At 48.0% G+C, this 9,489-nt stretch overlaps 1 pseudogene; it reads left to right on the top strand.

The window, feature by feature from the left end:
• Positions 1-5,866: 5,866 nt before the first annotated feature.
• LOC142287302 (uncharacterized) lies at positions 5,867-7,446 on the top strand (annotated as a pseudogene).
• The last annotated feature ends 2,043 nt before the right edge of the window (positions 7,447-9,489 follow it).

Below are 9,489 nucleotides of genomic sequence, written 5' to 3'. Positions count from 1 at the left end.
ATGCGCCAGTTTATGGAGAGGTGGGAATGATAGATAGAGGCGGTTTGGGATATACTTGGAGACTTAATGACAACTTACTGAAAAATGAAGCGTGTTTAGAAGAGATTCACACAGCAATTACAGACTTCGGGGCAGACCATGCGATGGATCCGACACCTGACCCAATAAAGTGGGAAGCCCTGAAGTGTGTAATTAGAGGGTATCTGTATCTCCCATGGTTCCAGACTCAAGAGGGAAAGAGCGATGGAATTAAAAAATAAAAACATACCAAACGACGTCCTCAAAGCAGAGATATCTACTTTGCGCCACCAAATTTATCCATTTTAGACCAAAAATCCTTATGCTCTAGAGATAGAGCTCGGAAAAATTTCTTTGAATTTGGAGACAAAAGTGGAAGACTGCTGGCCTGGACTCTACATCCCAGACAGGCACAGCCTCCAATCCTTACCCTTAAGGCCTGAAACACACATCCGTGAAACACGTGCGTGTTTGGTCCATTTCCGTGTATACTGGAGACACGGCCAAACGTGCACCAATGTTATTGTATGATAAAAGCTCCACATGCGTTTTTGATGCATGTCCGTTTGTCCGTGTTCGTGATCCGTACCTGTGTGCGTTTTGCACGGAAGCATGTCCGTTTTCTGCACGCAACACGCAGCACGGACCCAATGAAAGTCAATGGGTCTGTGCGCACGTCCGAGTGACACGGACGCATCTCTGTTTGCTCCCTGTATGTTTTGTGCTTTTTTCATGTGATGTCGGTCTTTTTTCTTTTTCTGTTTCGTTCTCTTCCTCAGTCCGTCGGTCGGTCTCTATGTCTGTCGGTCAGTCTCTCTGTCTTATCTGTCCCTCTAGCTGTCTGTCGGTCAGTTCCCCCCCTCTCTCATACTTAACGTTCCCCGATCTCCGGCGCGGCGCAGCACTGCTGTTATAAAAACTCCGGCGGCTTTTACTATTTTGAAAAAGCCGGCTGCCCATTAATCAATCTCGTATTCCCTGCTTTACCCGCCCACCGGCGCCTGTGATTGGTTGCAGTCACACACGCCCACCACGCTGAGTGACAGCTGTCTCACTGCACCTAATCACAGCAGCCGGTGGGCGTGTCTATACTGTGCAGTAAAATAAATAAATAAATAATTAAAAAAAACGGCGTGCGGTCCCCCCCCATTTTAATACCAGCCAGATAAAGCCATATGGCTGAAGGCTGGTATTCTCAGGATGGGGAGCTCCACGTTATGGGGAGCCCCCCAGCCTAACAATATCAGTCAGCAGCCGCCCAGAATTGCCGCATCCATTATATGAGACAGTTCTGGGACTGTACCCGGCTCTTCCCGATTTGCCCTGGTGCGTTGGCAAATCGGGGTAATAAGGAGTTATTGGCAGCCCATAGCTGCCAATAAGTCCTAGATTAATCATGTCAGGCGTCTCCCCGAGATACCTTCCATGATTAATCTGTAAGTGACAGTTAAAAACACACACACACCCGAAAAAATAAATTATTAGAAATAAAAAAACACTAACAAAGTCCCTCATCACCAATTTATTAACCCCGACAAAGCCCTCCATGTCCGGCGTAATCCACGGACCTCCAGCGTCGCTTCCAGCTCTGCTGCATGCAGGTGACAGGAGCAGCAGAATACACCGCCGCTCCAGTCAGCTCCACGCAGCAAATGAGGTGAGTAGCGCAATCAGCTGCTGTCAGTCAGGTAACTCGCGGCCACCGCTGGATCCAGCGGTGGCCGCGGGTAACCCCAGTTCACCCGAGTTCATTCTCATCTCGCTACTCTGTCTTCCGACATGTAGTAACGACATTTTGCATCACACACGTACATTTCACACGGACAACACACACACATGTCAGTTATTTCACTCACGCACACACGGACATTCCACACGCACATACGGCTAGCATACGGGATACACACGCAGGCCACACATACCATAAAAACGGACCTAAAAAACGGAAAACGGCCCCGAAAAACGGCCCGTATCACACGTGCGTGGTTTTAGCAGATGTGTGTTGGAGCCCTAACACAAAGTCGGGGACCCAGATCCATTCCACATCAGACATCCTAGATAAATTTAAGAAATATTATACATCTCTATATAACATACCATCACAACATATGTCAGATGCTGTAAATTTTGACCAGGACACGTGAGATTACATACGAGAAAATAATACATGGAGGTTGGGTGTGGAGGAGGCAGAGGAGTTGGAAGCTGACTTTATGGAATCGGAAGGTAAAGAAGTTATCAGTGCTCTCAAAGTGGGGAAGAGTCCAGGTCCAGATGGCCTCACTCCCCGGTTTTATAAACTATGTGGTGAGACATGTGGATCTCTGATGCTGAAAGCGTTTAATTCTATATCTAAAACATGTGGCTTTCCTAAACAATCTCTCTCCAAGCCCGGATAGCGGTTATTCCCAAGCCAGGGAGGGACCCCTTAGTATGTGCCAACTACAGACCAATATCGCTTATTAACATCGATGTTAAACTATACTCCAAAATGATTGCACTTCGCTTACACCCACATATCCCAAAATTAATTCATAAAGATCAGGTGGGCTTTGTTCCCGGGAGGGAGGCATGAGACAACACCATTAGAACTACATCTTTGATTTCCTGGGCTGGAAAGCAAAAAATCCTTGCTTGCTTTTTAACGGTAGATGCTGAAAAAGCATTCGATAAGGTTCGTTGGGGTTTCCTTGATGCCTCCCTTCAGGGGATAGGAATTCGTCCTCGGTTGAGAAATTGGATAATGGCACTATACCAAACTCCCACACCTCAAGTGAGCATAAATGGGCGCCTGTCTAACCCACTTGAGATTGGGAACGGCACCAGGCAGGGGTGCCCATTGTCCCCATATTTATACATCATAGTGATGGAGTTTTTAGCAAATGCTATTAGGAGGAATCCTTCAATCAGTGGAATGCAAGTGGGTCCCTGTTCCCATAAGATGGCTGTGTTTGCAGATGATTTACTGCTCTATGTTACTCAACCAAGGATAAGCCTGCCGGCTGTTCTGGTGGAATTTGAGAAATTTGGTAGATTGTCCAATTTTAAAGTCAACCTCTAGAAAACGGAGATATTGAACGTTTCACTCTCCTCTGAAGAAGAGAGAGCACTTAAATCTTACTTCCCATTTAAATGGAGTAGCAGTTTTATTAAATATCTAGGGATTAAAATACCAGCAGACCCCCAAAACATATATGATCTAAACTTTACAAAGCTTTTACAATCCATCCAGAGGGACCTCACAAATTGGCACAACCTTCCAATCTCTTGGTTTGCTAGAATTAACACTATAAAAATTGATATTTTACCCAGAGTTTTATATTTATTTCAGACCATCCCATACAATTTGGGAGAGTTTTTCGTCCTTAAATTAAGAAGGATGATACGGCACTTTGCCTGGCATGGTACCAAATCTCGTTTGAAACATTCACTAGTAACACGCTCACGGTGGGAAGGAGGGACGGGACTACCTGACTTTAAAGCTTACCATGCGGCGGCAGTAGGAAATTGTATTCTAGACCTATTACACAATAAAGAGAATAAACTATGGGCAGAAATGGAACATACTTTTGCTCCAGCTAGTGCATTGGGGATTTTTTGGTTGTCTCCAGGTGATCATTTATCAAATATAGAACTGACCCCATTCCTCCTCTCCCTAATTGGCACATAGCGCACTATCAATAGGAGATACGGCTTGACCGAAAATCCGGGACCCCTGACGCCTCTGGTGAGTAACCCTCAGTTCCCCTGTAGGATGCTTGAGCTACACCCCAGTCTTATTTCAGTTTACACATTGGGAATTCCCCGTGTTAGGGATGTAGTGTCCTCCACAGCTTATAGAACATTGAACTCCCTACTGGGAGATAGAAGGACAGAACCGGGACACTGGTTTCTTTATCTTCAACTCCGTAGCTACGTGGACTCATTGACACCGGGGTCCAGATCTGATGAGGAAATGACCCATTTTGAAAGGCTATGTATTGCTCAGGAGACACCAACTCATGTTATTTCTACAATCTATAAAATAGTGTTGCTACAGAGTTCAGGAGGAGGCCTGCCCATATACGTAGACTAGTGGCATAGAGAGTTGGGTCGGGTCTTTCCTGAAAAAACCTGGAACAAAACTTTCACCTTAACACACAAATTAACAGTATCCAGTAAGATACAAGAACTAAATTATAAAATTTTATCTAGATGGTATAGAACGCCAGACAAACGCCCCAGGATTTTCCCAGAGGTTGCAGACGAGTGTTGGAGCTGTCGGGGATCACCGGGGACAATGCTACACGCTTGGTGGACATGCACAGTTGTTAGAAAACTGTGGGACGAAATTTTCTCCCTATATAACCATCTTACGCACTTGGAAGTGATCCCTACACCAGAGATAGCATTACTCTCCATGTATAATGGATCAGTCACCAAAATACGTAAAGATGTCCTATCATACTTTGTAATCTCTATGAGACAAATTATCCCCAGACACTGGAGAACATCTTATGAGTTGAAGAGAGTAGATTGGGTTGATGCATTAGATACTCTGCGTCGTATGGAGGAGCTGAGGGCATCTGATACAAACTCAACTGAGACTTGGTTCACAATCTGGTACCCCTGGATTGAATTTAGAGAATCTCAACAATTTCAGATCTGACTGACACAAGGTGTTTTAGAATAGAAGGGGTCTAAGATGAGCGGCCATGTGACCAAGGTGAATGGTGGGGTGACATCATGGTAATACTTTTCTCCTATCTTCTTTTTCTCTTTCCTCTCTTTATCTTCCCTTCCTGCTTTATGTCTTACTTATCTCTATTTCTTTTTATTTCTTTTTTTCTTGTACTCTACCTTCAGGAAATCCTAGAGTGGGAGTTCCTGAAACTATTTCTTATAGTTTAGTGGTATAAGCTAATCACATTTGTTACAGTTTATGAAAGACAATTAATATGAGGGGTTCCCCTTTTTTCCTTTTGTTTGTTAAAAAATGACGCTTTCATAGGTTTTCGGTGATCAGTATAACACCAATTGGATCCTGATAAGACTCTGGAAACCTCATTACCTTTATTCAGAGGATGCCATAAGCGTTGAAACTAATTGTTGGACTGCCTCATATACTAAACTTACTTTATAAGAATTGTAACTGTTAATTGAAAATTATACCTTTTGACCCGTCTTTTGATACAAATATAATAACAATAATAAAGATATATTAAACATAAATATACCTGGAACAATACTGTACTTGTAGTTACCCCCTCCCTTCTCTCTTGTTTTTCTATCCTATTTTTTATTTGGCAAGTGACTGCTAGAATGGCATCTGCTTATAAGAAGCATGAGAAAGCTGTGCTGATCCAAATGTGTGAGGAGCGAGGCCTCGATGGATCCAACACGACCAAAGAGATGCTAATATGTGCCTTGGTGGAGGATGATCTCAAAGAACAGCACAATGTGGCCCAAGAGCATGGGACCAGTGAAGCACCAGGAGACCTTGCCACGGACCTAGCTCCTGGACGGTCCGCAGAACTGTCTAATTCCGAGGGGTGTGGCAGCAACCTCAGCTCCCGTAGTGGAAGGGACTCTTATTTGCCGATGATTCTGCAGCAACTAGGAGAATTTGACTCTCGAGCATGGCTACAGTTTGTGCTACAAGAACGCCAAGCAGAGCGTGAGTTTGCTGAGCGCCAGGCCCAGCGAGAGGCTGAGAGAGCCAAGCGAAAGGCTGAGAGAGCCGAGCGAGAGCGCCAAGCCCAGAGAGACATTGAAGGTCCTCCAAGCCTGGCAGCAGACATCTTCCTCACTGAACGGTGAGTCCAATAATGTCAGCAGCTTGAAGCCCCGACCGGAGCACTTTCCTGTGATGGAAAAGGACAGGGACTTGGACACCTTTCTGAGGGGATTTGAAAAGACTTGCTTGCAGTACCAGTTGCCCTCAGCACAATGGGCACGATACTTAACCCCAGGGCTGCGAGGCAAGGCCCTGGACGCGTTTGCCAGTCTCCCTCAAGAGCAGAGTGGAGACTACGAGGCCATAAAGCAGGCCCTAATATGGAAGTATCAGCTGACTCCAGAGATGTACCGCAAAAAGTTCCGGACCCTCCAGCGTGGACCACACGACAGCAACAGAGATGTTGTGGATGGGCTCCGGACCAACTTTAACCAATGGATCCAAGGACTGTCCGTTACAACCGTTGAGGAGTTCAAAGACCTAATGGTGAAGGACCAACTCCTACATTTTTGTCCTGTGGAGGTTCAACAGTTTGTTATGGACCGTAGCCAAAGGAGGCCTCAAAAGCAGCCCAGATCGCTGACACCTATGAGGCCAATCATGCATCGTCCTCCGCCAGCTGGTAAGGGGGTAAGGTGATAACTACTACCCCCCTTGCTCCTGCCAGCCAGCCTCCCGTAGGCCCTGTGTCATCCACCAGTGCCTGGCCCACCTCTGACACTCGCAGGTGTTTTTCCTGCAACCAGCCTGGACACCTCAGCTCTGCTTGTCCAGAGAGGCCAAAGAGGAGCTCCACACCTGAGGCCCGAGGGACTAGGGCCAATGTCCTGTTCGTGGTTGAGACGGATGGTCGAGCCTGTGAGAACTGGCAGCCCGTTACCGTTGGTGACACCATCACTAAGGGGCTGAAGGACACTGGTGCAGAACGAACTCTCATCCACCCTGAATTCGTGTTGCCTAGTGAACTTATCCTGGGGAAGACCCTGACTGTCACTGGGGTTGGGGGTGTTTGTCAATCTTTCCCAATGGCCCGGGTTTTCCTGGACTGGGGTGCTGGGAGGGGATGGAAAGATGTGGGGGTGTCCCGAGACCTTCCAGCAAATGTTTTATTGGGGACTGATTTGGGGTGGTTGGTGGCACAATACGTCGATGACAACCTTCCCCAATCTAATAAGTCATGTGATGCAAATGTTGTTGATAAGTCATGTGATGCAAGCGCCGTTGATAACTTAGGTGATGCAAATGTTGTTAATAAATCATGTGATGCACGCGTCGATGATAAGTTATGTGATGAAAAGGCTGTTGATAAGTCATGTGACCCGAATATTGATGATCAGAAGGTGATTATTAATGTTGTGCATGACCATAAAGTAGATGACTGTGCGGGGAACCTCACCCATGTTGCACTGCAGGGTGACATGGCTGAGGATGCCCCCAAGGCAGTTAGTGTCTGCGCTAAGGTAGATGGAGGCAGGCATGGGGACCATGAGGAAGGTGGTCACATGCAGCTTGTCAGTGTCACGACGGACTGTGACATGATTGGTGGTAGCTGCTCCATAAATAGCGTGGACCCTGAGGTATCACAGAGTGATGCATATCATGGTACAGGAGGACTCAGCCATGTCACGCTGCGGGGTGATGTGGCTGACGATCCGCTCACAGCTGTAAGAATCGTTGCTAAGGGAGATGGAGACAGGCACGCAGTGGCGTAGCAAAGGGGGAACAGAGGGGGCGGTCCGCCCCGGGCGGCACATGTCAAGGGGGCGGCATTTTGGCCACTCACCTTCAGTTCTGCTGTCCCCGGGCTGAGTTCCGAGGACCACAGTCCTCGTCAGGAAATTGTGGCTGCCGTCCCTTTAAGGCAGGGGTGGGGAACATCCGGCCCGCGATGACCTTTTCTGCGGCCCCCGGGGCACTGGGGCAGATTCCCGGTGGTTGCGGTGCTCGGGCAGCCGCTCATCTTGTCTATTGCCGGCAGACAGCACTGGGGGTGGGACTTCCTCCCTCTGGCTCCTACATGCTCCCCTGTGAAATTGCAGCTAGAAGCAGAGTGATGGGGCAGGGGCCTGTAGTGTATAGTGCCGTGCGTTCTGCCTCTCACCCTCCCGTTCTGTGCTCGGCTGCTCAGGTCTATCAGGTCTTTTCTTGGAGAGAAAAGAGGAGAATGAAGCCAGCCCTTGAGCTGAGCTGCTGCATCCATCACTTGTGCTGCACCTAATCTTACAGGGCAACTAAGCAGCAGGTACTTATACCTGTGTGTGCTGTGTATACGGCGTGTTTGCTGTGTATACGGCGTGTGTGCTGTGTGTGCGCTGTGTATACAGCGTGTGTGCTGTGTGTGTGTGTGTGCTGTGTATACGGCGTGCGTGCTGTGTATACGGCGTGTGTGCTGTGTATACGGCGTGTGCGCTGTGTATACGGCATATGTGCTGTGTATACAGCGCGTGTGCTGTGTATACGGCATGTGTGCTGTGTATATGGCGTGTGTGCTGTGTATACGGCGTGTGTGCTGTGTGTGTATATAGCGTGTGTGCTGTGTGTATATAGCGTGTGTGCTGTGTGTATATAGTGTGTGTGCTGTGTGTATACGGTGAGTGCGCTGTGTATACGGCGTGTGCGCTGTGTATACGGCGTGTGCGCTGTGTATACGGCGTGTGCATTGTCTATACGGCGTGCGTGTGTGTGCTGTGCATACGGCGTGCGCGCGTGTGCTGTGTATAAGGCGTGCGCGTGTGTGCTATGTATACGGCGTGTGTGCTGTGTATACGGCGTGTGTGCTGTGTATACGGCGTGTGTGCTGTGTATACGGCATGCGCGTGTGTGCTGTGTATACGGCGTGCGCGTGTGTGCTATGTAAACGGCGTGCGTGTGTGTGCTGTGTATACGGCGTGCGTGTGTGTGCTGTGTATACGGCGTGCGTGTGCTGTGTATACGGCGTGCGCGTGTGTGCTGTGTATAGGGCGTGCACGTGTGTGCTGTGTATACGGCGTGTGTGCTGTGTATACGGCGTGTGTGAGTGTGTGCTGTGTATATGGCGCGCGTGTGTGTGCTGTGTATATGGTGTGTATGTGTGCTGTGTTTGTTGTGTTTGGCATTTAATAAAGTTTCATATTGTGAGGTTTATTGGTATATCTAATTCCTGGTGTGCACATGTTTACATGCAGAGCTTTTTTTCTTCTCCTTATGTACTGTGTATACGGCATGTTGAGTGCTATGTATGGCTTGTGTATCTCCTGTGCATGTGTACTATTTATATGGCCGGTGTAAAATATGACAACTGTGTGAAGGCTGTGTGCAGTATACGGCCAGTGTGTCAGAGCGGTGTGTGTATGTACAGTGTCTCCTGTGTGATATATATGATTTACCAATCTGCGCTCCAAACAAAGACAACCCTGGAAAAGCAGTTGTGAGAAGCAAACATCACAGTCGCACCAAAGAGAATCAGCTCCGGCCGCCACAGTAGGGGTATAGGGGAGAGTTAATTGTTTGACCAATTAAAGCCGGGTCATTTTCAAGTTAATAATTTGGTGTGGCCCCTGAAGGTTGGTAGAATCTTCCAAATGGCCCCCAGCAGTAAAAAGGTTCCCCACCCCTGCTTTAAGACCACAGTGTCCTCCTGGTTTGAGCTTCATCTGTGGGCGGAGCTACCACAGGGCCTGCTCAGTCCCACAGGTGAAGGAGGCGCAGTGTTAGCCAGCGACCTCCGGCGCTGTTTGAGCCCCCTCTCCTCCGTGACCGAGCGGTAAGTGCTACCC

This window comes from Anomaloglossus baeobatrachus, chromosome 2 (assembly GCF_048569485.1).
Source record: "Anomaloglossus baeobatrachus isolate aAnoBae1 chromosome 2, aAnoBae1.hap1, whole genome shotgun sequence".
NCBI classification, from domain to species: Eukaryota; Metazoa; Chordata; class Amphibia; order Anura; family Aromobatidae; genus Anomaloglossus; species Anomaloglossus baeobatrachus.
Note: the sequence above shows the minus strand (reverse complement) of the source record. Positions and strands in the feature narration are given on the sequence as shown.